This window comes from Leptopilina heterotoma, unplaced genomic scaffold, assembly GCF_015476425.1.
Source record: "Leptopilina heterotoma isolate Lh14 unplaced genomic scaffold, ASM1547642v1 Lhet_59, whole genome shotgun sequence".
Classification (NCBI taxonomy): domain Eukaryota; kingdom Metazoa; phylum Arthropoda; class Insecta; order Hymenoptera; family Figitidae; genus Leptopilina; species Leptopilina heterotoma.
In genome coordinates this window covers 1,608,640-1,626,007 of record NW_025111133.1, presented here as the reverse complement: position 1 = coordinate 1,626,007, position 17,368 = coordinate 1,608,640, and the positions used below count along the sequence as shown (strand labels likewise).

The following is a 17,368-nucleotide window of genomic DNA, read 5'->3' as shown; positions in this document are numbered from 1 at the left end:
TAATTGCTAAACATTCTTAAAAATAATATTTAAATATTATTCACTAAAAAACTATGTTTCAAAGAAATTTTTTCAAAGAAGAATCTGATGGACTAAAAAAAAAAGTTCAATGTCATTTCGCATTTTGATAGAAAAAGATGAATTTTTATTCGTTTTAATGGAAGGGTAAAAAAAATAACTTTAGATATTTAAAATAAAAGTTGCATTTGAATAAAAATAGTAATTTTTGTCAGTAAGGACTATTTACAAATAGAGAACTAACTATATTCAAATCTTAGGTTATGTTACCAAAAGCGATTCTTATTGACAGATTGTTATTTTTATTCAAATGGAACTTTAAATTCTTTCAAAATATTGAAAACTGTATTTTTCGCGCTTTTACCAAATTTAATATTCTTTGGATTCTTCCTTAAAAATGGATTTATCAACTTTTTGAATTGCATCACTTTTGTAATTTTGTATTTATTTATTTTGCTTGTGATAAATTATCCAATGACTCGGAATTGTTATTTTTAATACTAAAAACCGCAGTTAAAATATTATTTCATTCATTAATTTGACTTTTTTCCTGGCAAATTAATAACAGATTAATAATTAATATAATTAATAATTAATACAATTAAATTAATATAATTTAAATTTACAAAAAAACTTTTTGTAAATTTTTTAAAATTAAATTATTAAATTTCATGAATGTTTAATTTACATAATTTTTTTTTGTGTAAACGTGTTATTTTTGGCCTTCAAACACACGTTTGTATAGGAGAAAAAACTAAAATTAAAAAATTGACATAAATGTCACTTTGGCAGTGATCGACTCGTATTGCTTTATTTTTATTTTATTGACATTTCGCTTTCAGCTCCTCATTTATTCTAAAAATTTGATATAAAATTTTTTTGTAAATAAAGAAAACAAAAAATTATTAAAATTTTGTTGTTGTCAATATTTTGATAATATAACTTTCCAAATAGAAAGTAAACACTTTGGAAAAACTAATTAACAATTAATAATAATAATAATTTTATAAAATTTGATAAAAATAATTTGATTTTGAATAATTGAAAGAAATGTTTAATTTAGAAATAGAGAAGTGTTGGATAAATTAGCTGATACAATATTTTTGACAAGCAAGAAAAGATTATAAAATTTTAGGTTATGTAATCCGCACTGTCAGAAAATAGTAGTGTTTATTCAAAGGGAAATTTATAATGCCTGTACAGAATATGAAATTAAAAATTAAGCTATTTACGGAAAATTGACGAGTATTTTTTTTGTTTATTTTAGAATCTATAGTAACTAGTATAATTGAGTTATATATTAATTTGCAAATATTCAATAAACAGCTGAATAAGCAAGTTAAAAGTTCACTTCCAAGAAATTACTCTTATCACGGTTTATGACACTTTTGAGGAAAACTCTGTGAATTTAAGTATCGCAAAATGAAGTTACTAGGAAACGAGTTTTTTTTCTTTTTTTTAACAATATAGTAAATATTTTAATGACCCAGTTTCTTTGGCTACTATTCAAACTTTCAGTCTGTATTCTTCTTTTGTTATACAAAGTGATCATATTTTTAGAAATTAATATTAAAAAGTACTTTTTTTAATTACTCCTCCTTGACAGATTTATTGAATCGAAATATTTAATATTGATATGATGTTTATTTAGAGAACATAATTATGTTATATTATTATTAATTATTCATATTTGTATGTAATAAAAATAAAAAATATTACATTTCTAAAATTAAAGAACAATTAAATTTTCTAAAAATCAAAAAAATATTAAATTTCTAAAAATAAAAAAAATATATCTTCTAAATATTAAAATCAAGAATAAAAACTATATTTAAAACTTGAAACGAAAAATTATATTTAATAATAATTAATTACTTTCGTTGTTGATTGTAAAATTAATTAAGTAGTATTTGTACTGATATTTGACATACAATGGAATTTAAATTGATAACATATTTTTTTTATTGAGTCAATGACCCATCTATTCAATTTCCAAGAGATTGTGTCATTTTTATGTTATTAAAATTATCTGAATTATTTATATAATTATCTGTATGAAAGGAATTTTTCTTTATTTTTAATTTAAATTTTTGAAAATAAGACGTTTATCTAGTTTTAAATTCCTATTTTAGTTTTTTAAAATTTCTACTTTTTTTATCTCAGTAGTTATTAATTTTTTTGTAAAAACAACTGTATATTCTTTGGACAATTCACACGTGTTTGTTAATGATTAATGACTTGTACGTGATTTTTATTAAAATTCCTCTTCTTCACGAGACAATGAAGTTAAAATCATAACTAAAATCACGGACGTAAAATGTTTATAACAATGCAAATTTTTAATGCTATTAACTATTTTACTATTTTAATTCTTTGTGAAATTAGAAATATTTATAAAATTTCTGTGTATAATTTTAATGATGTCACTGAAATTTTGAACGTTGAATGTAATTTTTTGTCTCTATTTAAACGCTTACAATTATTATAAAAAATTTAGTTTTTTATTTTGTCAGGGAAAATAATTAATTAGTGAAATATTTATTAATTTATTCATCCAAAAAAAGTATGTAGTTAAGAAGCAAAAAATTTTAGGTTATGTTTACAATTTTTGGAGTAAAAATACAGAAAGGGAATGAATTATTTATTACGAATATTATTGATGTTCAAGTTTTAACTTTATTCAAAATATTTAATAAAAATTGGTTTCAAATTTAAATAATTAAAAAGACACTTAATGAAAATAAATTTAACACAAACATAACCTTTAATTTATTTTATTTTAAATTGATAATTCAGAAATTATTAATTAATTTTGAAAATATTTGTCAAAAAGCAAGTTTTTGTAGAAGGACAAGTTGTCGATACATAAAATTGAGAGCTTTTTTTATTATTATGAATTTAAAAACTTTATAAAAAATTGATAAACATTATTTATGTAGGAAATTATAAATTTCATTGCATATTTGATTGTGATGATGATATAGTTTAAAATTTCTCTTTCTCTCTTTCTTATTCTCGTTTTATTCCAATTGAATAATGTGATTTCTATAATATAACAAGCTTAACAGTTATTTTGTATAAATTAAACTTCCTTTTTTGAAGGATTGCGTTGAAGGTTATTTGAAAAGGTCTAGGAAGGTGTGATTTTCCATAATCAATTATCCACTTTGCATTTAATTAAGTAAATTAAAAAAAATGTCCGATCTCTTGAATCGTAAATCTTCTTTCACCTTTACTCTAATGTTAACATCCGGCACTTTAAGGTCCATTCGATGTATTAAAATATATCATATTTAAGAGGTGCCACTTTATTTGGATTTTTTGTTTTGTTTATTATCTCGTTTATTATCTCTTTTCTAGAGATTAGATTAGATTTTTAATTTTAATTTAATCTTAATTTAAGGAAGAAAAAAAGTTTTCCTAATTTTTAAAAATTTTATTTGAAAGTAAAAAAAATAGTGAAGGGGGGGTCTAAAATTGTTTTAAAATAACGTGACGTAGTTTGTGAACGACCCCTTATTTCTCGGAGAGGGACATCTATAAAAAGACCTTTAAAATTCTACCAAACTCTCTATAAATTTGAATTAGTTAAAAATAACGAATATGATAGCAAAAAGGCAGTCACTGATCCGAATAGGAGTGTTTTTTGACTAAACGTTTATTTATAAAATAACTAATTGAATTCACTTAGTAGTTAAATTATTTTTCGATTATTTGACACAGAAAATTAAATGACAATTTTTAATGTAAAACCTTTGAAACAATTTTTTGATTCTTTTTGATTTTGCGAAAAAAAATTGTTCTTGACTATTTTGGAGCAAAAAATCAGTAATAATTAGTTATAATTAGTTAATAATTAGTAATAATGAATTATTATGAGAACTAAATCAGATTTAGAAAGATTGGTTTATAAAACTGGTTTGGGTATTTTTTTGAGAGTTATTTCCTCTGGTAAATTAAAATACAGGACATCACCCTGTTTGTATATAGTTTAGTGTAGAGAGGAGCAGAGTATATAAAGTATTAGGGACACTCATTGTCGACATATTTCATTTGTTGTATATACTTCCACCCGCACCCTTAATTTAACTTGAAATTATGGGACAGTCATTAGCTTATGGGTTATAACTTTGGCACTTGCATCGTTCACCTATGTGTAACTTTCGCGTGTACTTTGAGTTTATATCTCAAGGATGTAAACAAAGTTCATCCACGTAAATCACAATTATGAACGTCTACAATATTATTTTCTGTGTATACTTGCGCATATTATATGTTTAATTATTATCATGAAATTCTTGCAATTTAGTTTTCGTCTAGAATCTTTCATTTTTCCTCTTTTCATGGTTTTCGAGTTATCAGGTTTATTATATTTTTTTACTTTTTTCAAAAAGTATTCAAAAAATATCAAATTATTAAAAATACCAAAAATTTTAAATAGTCTATAAATTTTCTTTCTCAAATTGAAAAAAATTCATAAATACAGTTGCAATTTTTAGAAATAATCAATTAATTATTTTTGTGAACAAACATTTTTGTAAAATTTAATTAGAAATTATTTAAATATATTTAAATATTTGAATTGTCGTACTGCTACGCTCATTTTTAATTAATAATTAATTTAATTAAATATATTTTTTCTTATCATTAAAAAAGAATTAGGAAAAAATTAAACAATAGAAATAAAGTAAAAATATTCAATTGTTAAATTAAAACAAAGGGCATCGCGTTGCCATGACGAAAATAGTTGTTTCATGACATTAGAAAAAAACAAAGATTTCGTTACTCTTCCTTAACTCGCGATTCTGAACGGACGTTCAAATTGTTCTTTCTTTCTCAAAAGTGACAAATAAGGAAATTGTATTGAAGATTATTTAAATAAATATTACAATTATTAAAATATAATTAAATATTTTTTCTCCTTTCTCATTATTTCCAATATCAGAAGATATTTAAGGACTCTTCTAGAAAGAAGAAACTTCACTGAAAAAACATCCTTCATCCATAGGAATTTCCAGGTTTCTTTCTTTATTTCCACCTTTTCTAATCTTTCCTTTCCTATCTTTACGATCCTCTCCGTAGGATCGAAAAATAACTTTTTCCTTTCTTCTTTATTTCACGATCCTCCCGCAGGATCGGAAATTGACTTTCCTTCTTTTCCTTCATTATTTCTCGATCCTCTCCGCAGGATCGGAAATTCTCTAATCTTTTTTTTTCTTTTTCTTAAAAAAACTCATTCTTTTTCCTCTATTTCACGATCCTCTCGCAGGATCGGAAATTGATTAGAGGTGTGCATTTAATCGAGTCAAATCGAAAATTATTCGACTCGACAACAGAAAATTCGAATCGAAAGAAAATTCGAATCGAAATACCAATTCGAAGTTTCGAATTTCGAATTTCGAATTAGCCAATTCGAATCGAAAGAAAATTCGAATCGAAATACCAATTCGAAATTCGAAGTTTCGAATTTCGAATTGGCCGATTCGAATCGAAAGTAAATTCGAATCGAACTACCAATTGGCCGATTCGAAAATCGGAGTTTCGAATTGTACAACTCAACTCGGTTATTTTATTTGCACAATTATTTTGACAGAAATCTCAAAGAATTCTTAAAGAATTTTAATTGAAAATTTTTGAAATTTTATTAAAATTGTATTAAAAATAATTGAATTTTTGCAAAGATTTTATAACGAAATGAGAAAAAAATTGAAATCATTCTTGAAATTTTTTTGAAAATAATTGAATTTTTGCAAACATTAAAATCTATTTCTATTTAAGAAAATAATTAAATTGTTTTGAAGTATTTATTAAAATTTTAGAAAATAATTGTATTTATTCGTAAAATTTTATTAAAATTTTGTTTAAAAATAATTTAATTTTTACGAAAATCGTTATTATTTATGAAAATAATTGAATTCTTGCAAAGAATTGAATTATTTTCAATATTTTCAATATTTCCGAAAATTCAAATATATACACAAACTAATTAAAAATTTTAAATTAAAACAATTAAAATTTTTAAGAATTATAATCATACCTATTTATAAATTAAAATTCCACAAAAAATAATTTTTTCAAATTATACAAAAATTCTTCAATTTTTCTTGAAACATTAAATTACAATTTTTATATAAAAAAATAATTCTTAGAATTGGAAATTGTATTTATTAACAGTAACTATTTGTTACTAAATGAAATTAAATGAAATTAAATTTTGAGTGGTCTCAGAACTTTTTTGGTTAAAAATTCGCTGAGTTACGGAATTTTAAAGTTTAGAACGCCAAATAAACCTCATTTCGAGAAAAACGAAATTAAAGATTGCGATACCAACCAATTGTTGTATCTCTGGTTCTTCTTGGAAGTTATTCAGATAAGCATTGTTTCCAGTTCAGGGCACCTTGAAGATAGAAAACCAACAGGTTTTAAATTTTTAGAACCACCCCCCCCCCTTAATTAACTAATTAATTTAAAAACCGACAATATGGGCCCTTTTTTAAAAAGGACAGTTTTTCTATTAAAAAACCATTTTTTTACAAGATTAATGATTAGGTACAATTTTATTGTGTCATTTAAAGAAAAAAAATATATATTAAACTTATTAAAAAATTTTTTACAGTCTCTATTATGAAAAAATTGACGCAATATCCAAATTTTCATTTCGACAATTACGAGAAAAAAGACTCTAACATCAATATCTCTGGTTCTTTTGGGAAGTTATTCAGATAAGAATTGTTTTCAGTTCAGGACACCTTAGAGATGAAAAATCAAGAGGTTTTAAATTTTTCCGCACCTCCATTTTTAAAATACGGATTACCTTTGCAAATGACTGACAAAATGGGCCCTTTTCATTTTTCTAAAGAACCAATGAAATCAAACAGTTAAATTATCGATAAATTAATGAAAACCGCTTGATTCGACTTGCCAAAGCATGTAGATAGATAATAAAAAATAAAAAAAAATTAAGATTTTGCTCCAAAATTACTAAATTGCGATTATCTCGAAAACTAGAACCGACAATATGGGCTCTTTTCATGTGGACGTCCACATATGAAAGTACTTTATGATAGATTAATAAAGTTTAACTAATTTTTTTTTTGAATTTTTAATTTTGCAAAAAAACGTTTTTTGCCCATAACTTTAAAAAAATGTTAGGACACCTATAAATGTTTTTCTTTAGTTTTGTAGAGTTTTTTTAGATGCATCTTTTGGTCCCTAATTGAACATTTTTCAGGAGGTTAAAGTTTTGAACGTTCAAATGAACGAAATTTATTTATTTCTTCTTCAAATCAAATTTTTATTACTATAATTTTGCGTCACTATTAAGCAAATTAATTATAATGTTTCTAAATGTAAAATTTGAGTTTTTAATTTGAATTGTAATCAATAATCTATGAAAATATTTTTAACAAAAAATATTTCGTTCATTTGAACGTTCAAAACTTTTTGTTCATCATTTTTCGTCCATATTAACCGGAGACTTTTTGAAAATTTTGTTGAAAAACGTAGAAGTAACTTTAAAATTATCGTTACCAAATTGTAGAGCATTAAGAATCGATTCGATTGACCTAACCTATTTTTAAACCTAATTCGATAATAAATTTCGAAATCATTGGTATTTTAAAAACCAAAAATTTTGGAAAATGACATTTTCTCAACTTTTGTGTTTAAAAATTTTTGTTTAACTATTAAATTATTGTAAATATCTTGTAGGGTATTTAAAAATACATTGATTGATCCAAAATCCAATCACTTTTACCATATTTATAAAAAGTAATTAATATATTTCTATTATTTTTATCTCTATGAGGAAATGCAGTGTTCATGAAATGAGTACCAAAATTATAAAAAATATACAACTTAGCAGCGGTTTTTAATTATATATTAGCTATTAAATTGTTAAAATAAATGAAAATTTATTTTAAAAATTGAGCAAAAAATTTGCAAAATAATTTTTTTTCCTTATGTACTACAAACAATAAGCGAAATATTTTCTTCACTTTCAACACGTTATTGGTATTTGTATGTTATTTATATATTAAAATTATAGAATAATTAATTGTGCGAATAAAGTAACCGAGTTGAGTTGTACAATTCGAAACTCCAATTTTCGAATTGGCTAGTTCGATTCGAATTTACTTTCGATTCGAATCGGCCAATTCGAAATTCGAAACTTCGAATTTCGAATTGGTAGTTCGATTCGAATTTTCTTTCGATTCGAATCGGCCAATTCGAAATTCGAAACTTCGAATTTCGAATTGGTAGTTCGATTCGAATTTTCTTTCGATTCGAATCGGCCAATTCGAAATTCGAAACTCGAAACTTCGAATTGGTATTTCGATTCGAATTTTCTTTCGATTCGAATTTTGCACACCTCTAAAATTGATCTTTCTTTCTTTTCTATTTTTCTATTATTTCTCGATCCTCTATGTAGGATCGGAAATTAAATTATTGAAATAATAACAAAGAAGAAAAATTCTGGATAACAATTTTGGCGCCCAACGTGGGGCCTTAGGTCATTTGAAAATAACCCGAACCCTGAAGTCTAAAACTTTTTCAACCTCACTTCCGGGAGTGGGATACAGAAAATAAACACCCGGTGGCGCCTGACGCAAAATATTTATTTTTATCTCTACATATATTATGTTTCCAAAATCTTTAATTGAAGTGAACAAATCACCTTACTCCGTTCCTGTCACTATCATCAGAAAGGAGTCAAATCAACGTTTTAGCATAAAATTTAGTGAATTAAATTCCGAAAAGAAAATTTCCAAATCAACTCCGAATCTGAAAAAATAAATCATCGATTAAATCTCAACGACATTTTTACCTGTTTATGGATCAACAAAATTATATCTTACCAAAGAACAACACTGGCTTTGTGAACGTTTATACCGACGGTGCATGTTCAGGAAACGGAAGGACATCCCCAAAAGGTGGTATTGGCGTTTTCTTCGAAGATAATCATCCCTTGAATATATCTGCTCCTCTCACCGGCAAGCAAACGAACAATCTTGCTGAAATACAAGCTGCGACTCAAGCTGTACTACAAGCCAAAAAAGCTGGCGTCTCTAAACTCCGAATCAATACAGATTCCAAATATTTAATAAATAGTTGTACGGAGTGGATTCCTCGTTGGAAGGAGAATGGCTGGATTACATCATCTGGAAGACCTGTAAAAAACAGAGAAGAACTTCAATTTTTGGAAAATACAACAAAGAATTTAGAAATAAGTTGGATACACGTACCTGGGCATCAAGGTCATCCGGGAAATTCTAAAGCCGATGAACTAGCTAGAAGTGGAATTAGGAAACCGATTTCTGATGACATCTAGAACTCCATTACCCGAAAGAAGAATTCTTCGCAACCGAATTATCGAAATAAATCCTCCTGTATCACACGCAAACATGGAAGAATTAAACCCTCAAGATAACTTGAGAAATTCTATCTTTGAAAATCAAAATGGTTCCGAAAATGACTCAGAAACCAATTTCTCCGACGAACTTATAACTACATCCACAGTAATACCGATCACTAGCACTGCTACAATCACCACGTCAGCAAATGTTCCTCATAACAATGAAAGACGACCACTTACATTTTTCTTCAATCAACAAACAAATTCGAATCAAATTTTTAGTACAGCACCTCAAACAACAACTTCCATCAATGAACCTCGCATATCATCAAGTGTTTCCGACAACATTGTAATCCAACCACCTTATGTCCAGTCATCGTATCAACCGCCTTCAACTGCTGATCCTCCAAGAACATCATCACCTTATGTCCAGTCATCGTATCAACCGCCTTCAACTGCTGATCCTCCAAGAACATCATCATCTTATGTTCAGTCATCGTATCAATCGCCTTCAACTGCTGATCCTCCAAGAACATCATCATCTTATGTTCAGTCATCGTATCAATCGCCTTCAACTGCTGATCCTCAAAGAACATCATCATCTTACTATCCAGTAGCTGCTCCTTGGTACCCTCCACCTGTAGATCCAAATTGGTACGCTTGGAGAAATTCTTTGGAAGCACAAAGGAACTCTCTTCCCGTTCCAGAATTTTATGGTAAAGATCACGAGAATCCTTCAGATTTTTTGAAGGAAATGCAGGAGTATTTCCATTTGGTCGGAACTCCAGAATCTAATAAAACTAGATTGGCCTGTCAAGCTCTTCATGGAGAAGCAGAGAAGTGGTGGGAAATTTATAAGGGTATACCTTTTGAGTGGAACCAGTTCCAGGATTTACTTCTTCGTCAATACAATTCACCTTCGGTGCTTGGAAGGTTACAATCACAATTGTATTCACAACGTCAACATGAAAAAGACCCCGTGGGTGTATTCCTGCAAAAGAAATTTTTATTATTTCGACGATTAAGGCCATTAGAACCAGAAATTATTATTGTACATACCTTGATAGAATTATTGAAACCAAGCATACGTCATGCAATTCGTGCTTCTAGTCCACATGATTGTCATACTCTTCTCACACGAGCTGTCGAAGCTGAAAGGGATGAATTCGACATGCTACGAACGCAACCACGAAGAGAGGAAAAGAAACCTTCGGAAAAGGAATCCAACACAAAGAAGACTCCCCCTGATTGTTGGTATTGTCCTGAAAAACATTTCCATCGTGATTGTCCTGTTTTTCGGAAACAAGTTGATGATCGCAAAAAACAAAATCAGGAAAACTGGCGAAGGGCGGTGGAACCATCCACCACCGCCAACCAGAAAAACAACCATTAATTTCTCTATATCTTACCCCTCAAGATTGTCGTAGACTGCCACGTATATTAACGTTTCTAAATGATCAAGAGATTCCAGCAATTATAGACACTGCAGCTACAGAAAATTTTATACATTCTTCCAATTTAACTTCCAAACAATTACAAGACCTCGATCCGTGCATCGATAGCGTAGATTTAGCTGCACCTGGAACAACAATGAGAGTATTAGGAAAATTAGCCCTGAAAATCAAAATTAGTAGTCATACTGTCAATATAGAGTTTCTAGTATGTAATGAACTTAGGGAACAAATGATATTAGGTATACCTTGGATGACGGAACAACAAGCGATTATCGATATTCCAAGTGAACGTATCTATGTTGGGAAAGACACAAGATTCACTATTTTCTTTCTTCAGAAATCTGGTCCATTAACATCGACTTCACCAGAAAAAGAAGAAAAAATTAAGAATCTTGACCACGGATTTCCAGCAGAATCTACAGATGAATTCCTTAATGTTTTGCGTCGTTTCTCGAAAACTCTTATTCCTGATCCTCACTTAACACAAACTCGTTCTATTCAACACGTAATTGAATTAACTGACTCAAGACCAGTTCGACAAAAACCTTATCCTGCATCTCTCGAAAAGCGTCGAGAAATGTTAAAACAGGTACAAGAAATGCTGTCCAACGACGTGATAGAGCCTAGTACGTCACCATATTGCTCCCCCGTGGTTTTAACCGTGAAAAAAGACGGAAAGAAAAGGTTCTGTATTGATTACAGAAAACTAAATGCTATCACCCAAGATGTAAACCATACATTACCTAGGATTCAGGATTCCCTTAAAGAACTAGGAAAATCCAAAATCTTTTCAACGTTGGATTTACGTTGGGGTTATTGGCAAATACCACTGGAGGAGAACAGCAAAAAATATACTGCCTTTTCCATCCCAAATGGTGGTACATACCAATTTAAAGTTATGCCGTTTGGATTAAAATGTGCTCCAAATACCTTCCAAACACTCATGAGTCAAATAGTCTTACGTGATTACATCAACAAATTTTGTATATCATACCTAGATGATATTATTATTTATTCAAATAGTTGGATAGAACATATTCAACACGTCAATTTGGTCCTCGAAAGATTAGAAATACATGGATTAACATGTTCCTTCGATAAGTGTTTCTTTGGACAAACAGATCTTAAATATCTTGGTCATAATGTTCGCTCGGAATATAACGAACCTCAAGAACAGCATATTCAAGCTATCCTACAGGCTGCTCCACCTGCAAATAAAAAGGAATTACAGAAATTCTTAGGAAACTGTGGATGGATTAGAGAATATGTTCCTGATTTTTCTATTCTATCTAGACCACTTACCAACTTGCTGGGTAAAAAATCAGGTAAATGGACATGGACCACGGAAACCGACGAAGCTTTCCAAAAAATAAAAGAAGCATTTAAAAATGATTTGCGTTTGAGTCGACCCAATCCGAATTTTCCACTAAATTTACAAACAGATGTCAGTCCAAATGGTATGGGAGCGGTCCTTTATCAAATCGTTGATGGTTTACGTAATGTCATCAGTTATGCAAGCGCTAAATTTAGTCCAGTGGAAACTCGTTATTCTCGATTCGAACAGGAATGTCACGCAGTAGAATGGGCCATCAAACGTTATCGTCCTCAACTCGAAGCTGCACAATTTCATCTATATACCAGCCCCAAAGCCTTAAAATGGTTGCAAGTTTCTAAGGAAACAAAACCAAAATTAAGTCGCTGGGCTCGATTCCTGGATGATTTCGATTACATCATTCACGCACGTACAAACGCTGATTCAGAGTTGGTTTCTGCTTTGGCTCAAATACCAACAGAAGAAAACAATAAAGTTGAAGACACAAATTTACTACTTCCACCCGAAATTCGACCTCAAATAGAAACACCTTTTCTAGCTCAAATCACTTCATCAAATTTCTTCGAAGAAATCATTTCGTTACAGCAAGACGACGAAGACATCACTGAGCAGGCTCGAAGATGGATGACTCTGAAAAATAAAGTAAATTTAAATAAAACTGAGAACAAATTCGTCGAACAGCATCAATTAACCAAAGAAGGATTCTTTCAGAAAAAAAATTCTCAAGGTTCTTGGGTGATAGTAGTACCAAAAGTTTCTTACCAGAGATTGTTGTATGAATATCATGATTCTGGTCTTGCAGGACATCCTGGAGAAGAGGAAACTTTACGTGCAATCCAAGAACATTTCTTTTGGCCAAAAATGACGAAACAAATTATCGAGTACGTAAAAAGTTGTAAACTTTGTTCCTGTTGTAAATCCTTTCGATCACAGGGTACCAACGAAGTCCGTCCACGTCAACCAAAAACTCCATGGGAAACAATTGCTGTGGATCTGATGGGACCTTATCCTCGATCTCCTCGAGGAAAACGGTTTTTGCTCGTGGCAACGGACCTTTATTCGAGATGGGTTGAAGCCTTCCCCTTAGCTTCCTCCAAAACTCATCAAATTACTGCTCTACTGGAAAGAGAAGTATTCAGTCGTTTTGGTTACCCTAAATCTATCATCTCAGATAACGGATCTCAATTCACCAGTGATAACTGGAAGAAATCGTGCGAAAAGTGGAGTTGCATTGCGTGGTATACACCTATATACCACCCGCAGGCAAATCCAACCGAACGAAGAAACCAGGAACTGAAGAAAGGAATGAGATTCCGCCTGATCAATTGTGAGCACAAACATTGGGACTCTGGACTCGCCGAAATTTTATTTAATATAAGAAATCGACGCAACGCGGCAACCGGACGGACGCCGAGTCAAGTCTTGTTTGGAACGTCGATGAGAAAACCTGGAGAATGGGTTTTATCGACTAAAGAAAACTCTTCCTCACAATTAAAGGAACAAAATAAACAAATTGATCAACATCAATCCCAATATATCAAAAGATATGCCAAACCTGATAAATCTAAAAAAAGATTACAGGTCGGTGACTTTGTCTATGTACGAAGTCATCCGTTATCCGACAAAGAAAAGGGATTTAATGCAGGTTTAGCTCCCCGTGGAGATGGACCCTACGAAGTAAAAAGACATCGCGGTGGCGAAATTTATGAAATCGAACTAAAAAATCGAATTGCCAAAATACATAGTAACGACCTTCGTTACGCCCATCCTCGTAAAAAATCATTCCTCGAAACACCTCGTGAGTTGGACACCACACAAGAAATCGACAATCAGGAAAATGAAATGCTCGACAAAATTGATCAACAATCAATTCCCGAGACAATTTTGATTCCAACGCGAAGAAAACCTGGTCGACCTCGAAAGAAAAAAGTACTCGAACCACCTGAAAAAATAAACAAAATTAGTACAGAAATTTCAAATTTTACACCCTATAACTTACGTTCAAAAAAAAAAAAATAAAAAAAAAAAAAATATAAAAAAAAAGGAATAATACGTTTAAATTCAATAATAAACAAACAAAAAAAAAAGAAATAAAAAATTAGAAAGCCCTGCAACTTCATGTTATTTGAGACACATTTGTTTAACTTGACAACGGAAAAGGTTACAAATAACAAACAGTTGTCATCAATCATGGACGCAAGCAAGGAAGCTTCTACTATTCAAAAAGTGAAAAAACCCAGTCAGAATAAAAGAAGGACTGAACGTAGAAGGAAAGCGTTTGAAGAACAATTAAAAAATCCTGACAAATACGTACCTCTGCCTGTTGCACGACGTAAAAAGCCGAAAAAGAATTCTAACCCTTCTACTCTAAAAATGCAATCTTCTTTCAAATCCGGTACAGCAAACATCCAAACAACTTCCAAAATTGTAAGTAAATGTGTTCCTAAAAGAAATAAAGAAAATGTGTTTTGTGTTTTAACAGAAATTTCGAAAACAATTACCTCGCCAAAAATATCACTTGTTCCTTCCGCATCAACTGACGATCCAGATATTTTGGAATTGAGAGCGTCTCCAATAAATTTTTCACCCGTCCGTCCAAACTCTCCACTTACACTAAATGAAGTCGAAAAAATTGATTTGAATAAATTGCCTCCCACGCCAGGAAAAAATATAATCTTTCCTCCTGTTAGAGAGAGACAAACTACCGGAAACAACACGGAATCACGAAATCGAAAACGGGTACAATCCTCATTAAAAAATTCACCTGCTAAAAAATCGAAATCTACACACAGGGTAAAAAGGACACCGACCAAACGTTCACCACGTTCAAGCCAAACCGAACATCATCCGAAGAACAAGGAAGTTTCGAGGCGATTGAAGTCGGTAATATGTGAACCAACGGTCCGTAGACAACTTTTTTAATTCATTCATTTTCTTGAGTTAATTTTTCCTTTTTATTTTATTATTATGAATGCGATTTTTTCAGGTTAACTAAAATTTTTTTTTTTTTCTTCTCAAATTACGTTAATTATTTAAATTATTTAATTGTTCAATTTTCTTCGATGCACATTTATATTTCAACGTTAATATTCTTTTTTATGATAAACCCCGTGGAATTGCTACGCTCATTTTTAATTAATAATTAATTTAATTAAATATATTTTTTCTTATCATTAAAAAAGAATTAGGAAAAAATTAAACAATAGAAATAAAGTAAAAATATTCAATTGTTAAATTAAAACAAAGGGCATCGCGTTGCCATGACGAAAATAGTTGTTTCATGACATTAGAAAAAAACAAAGATTTCGTTACTCTTCCTTAACTCGCGATTCTGAACGGACGTTCAAATTGTTCTTTCTTTCTCAAAAGTGACAAATAAGGAAATTGTATTGAAGATTATTTAAATAAATATTACAATTATTAAAATATAATTAAATATTTTTTCTCCTTTCTCATTATTTCCAATATCAGAAGATATTTAAGGACTCTTCTAGAAAGAAGAAACTTCACTGAAAAAACATCCTTCATCCATAGGAATTTCCAGGTTTCTTTCTTTATTTCCACCTTTTCTAATCTTTCCTTTCCTATCTTTACGATCCTCTCCGTAGGATCGAAAAATAACTTTTTCCTTTCTTCTTTATTTCACGATCCTCCCGCAGGATCGGAAATTGACTTTCCTTCTTTTCCTTCATTATTTCTCGATCCTCTCCGCAGGATCGGAAATTCTCTAATCTTTTTTTTTCTTTTTCTTAAAAAAACTCATTCTTTTTCCTCTATTTCACGATCCTCTCGCAGGATCGGAAATTGATCTTTCTTTCTTTTCTATTTTTCTATTATTTCTCGATCCTCTATGTAGGATCGGAAATTAAATTATTGAAATAATAACAAAGAAGAAAAATTCTGGATAACAGTACAACTTTTTGATTTAAAAAAGAATTTCGGTTCGAATTTTAGAAAATATTTTCGGAATTGGAGAAAAATAATTCTTCTCCAATTCCGAAAGTTTCAAAGTTTTTTAAAAATAATTTTGAAATTTAAATTCTTGGTGGAAAGATAACAGAGAAATCATGGAAATGATATGGAATTTTTAAAAGGCTTTTGGAAATCAGGGGAAATCATGGAAAAAGCCTGGAATTTTTAAAAGTTTCTAAATTTTTTCTGTTTTCCATTTTTTCTCTTGAATAGAAATTCAAATAATAATAAAGCTAAATGGCATAAAAGACGAGAAAAAATGTTGAATTTTAAGAAATTCGGATTTTTGAATTTTTGATAATTTTCGATAATTTTAGATTTCTTACCAAAGAGTCGAGACTATTTAATAAGTAAAGTATTTTCCAAAAGCACAAAAATAATGAAGCTAAATCCCATAAAAGAGAGGAAAAAATGTTGAATTTTAAGAAATTCAGTTTTTTGAATTTTTGATAATTTTAGATAATTTTAGATTTTTTACCAAAGAGTCGAGACTATTTAATAAGTAAAGTATTTTCCAAAAGCACAAAAATAATGAAGCTAAATCCCATAAAAGAGAAGAATAAATATTAAATTTTAAGAAAATCGGATTTTTGAATTTTTTCGAATTTTTGATAATTTTAGATTTTTTACCAAAGATTCGAGACAATTTAATAAGTAAAGTATTTTTCAAAAGCACAAAAATAATGAAACTAAATCCCATAAAAGAGAGGAAAAAATGTTGAATTTTAAGAAATTCAGTTTTTTGAATTTTTGATAATTTTCGATAATTTTAGATTTTTTACCAAAGATTCGAGACAATTTAATAAATAAAGTATTTTCCAAAAGCACAAAAATAATGAAGCTAAATCCCATAAAAGAGAGGAAAAAATGTTGAATTTTAATAAAATTGGTTTTTTGAATTTTTGATAAATTTTGATAATTTTAGAATTTTTACCAATGGGTGGAGACTATTAAATAAGTAAAGTGTTTTTAAAGAGCCGAAAAATAATGAAATTAGATTTAAAATTCCACTGGAATTTCGTAAAAATTTGACCTGGAAATCATGGAAAAGGTATGGAATTTTTAAATGCGGATTTCTGTAGGAATCCTGATGATAAATAACAATAAGTATTCAAATCTTTATTAAACAAAAATTAATAAATTTTGAACTATTTTATTTAGAAATTCTGAAAAAATAAGACTTTTAAAAAATCACAATTACAATTTTTTGAAAATAGTTGAATTCTCTGAAATAAT

The 17,368-nt window shown here is 29.2% G+C and overlaps 1 protein-coding gene across 6 annotated transcripts in view; it reads left to right on the top strand.

The window, feature by feature from the left end:
- Window positions 1–17,368, top strand: part of LOC122509058 (guanine nucleotide-binding protein G(q) subunit alpha) — a 63,454-nt gene that overhangs the window by 2,750 nt on the left and 43,336 nt on the right. The window lies entirely within an intron of this gene.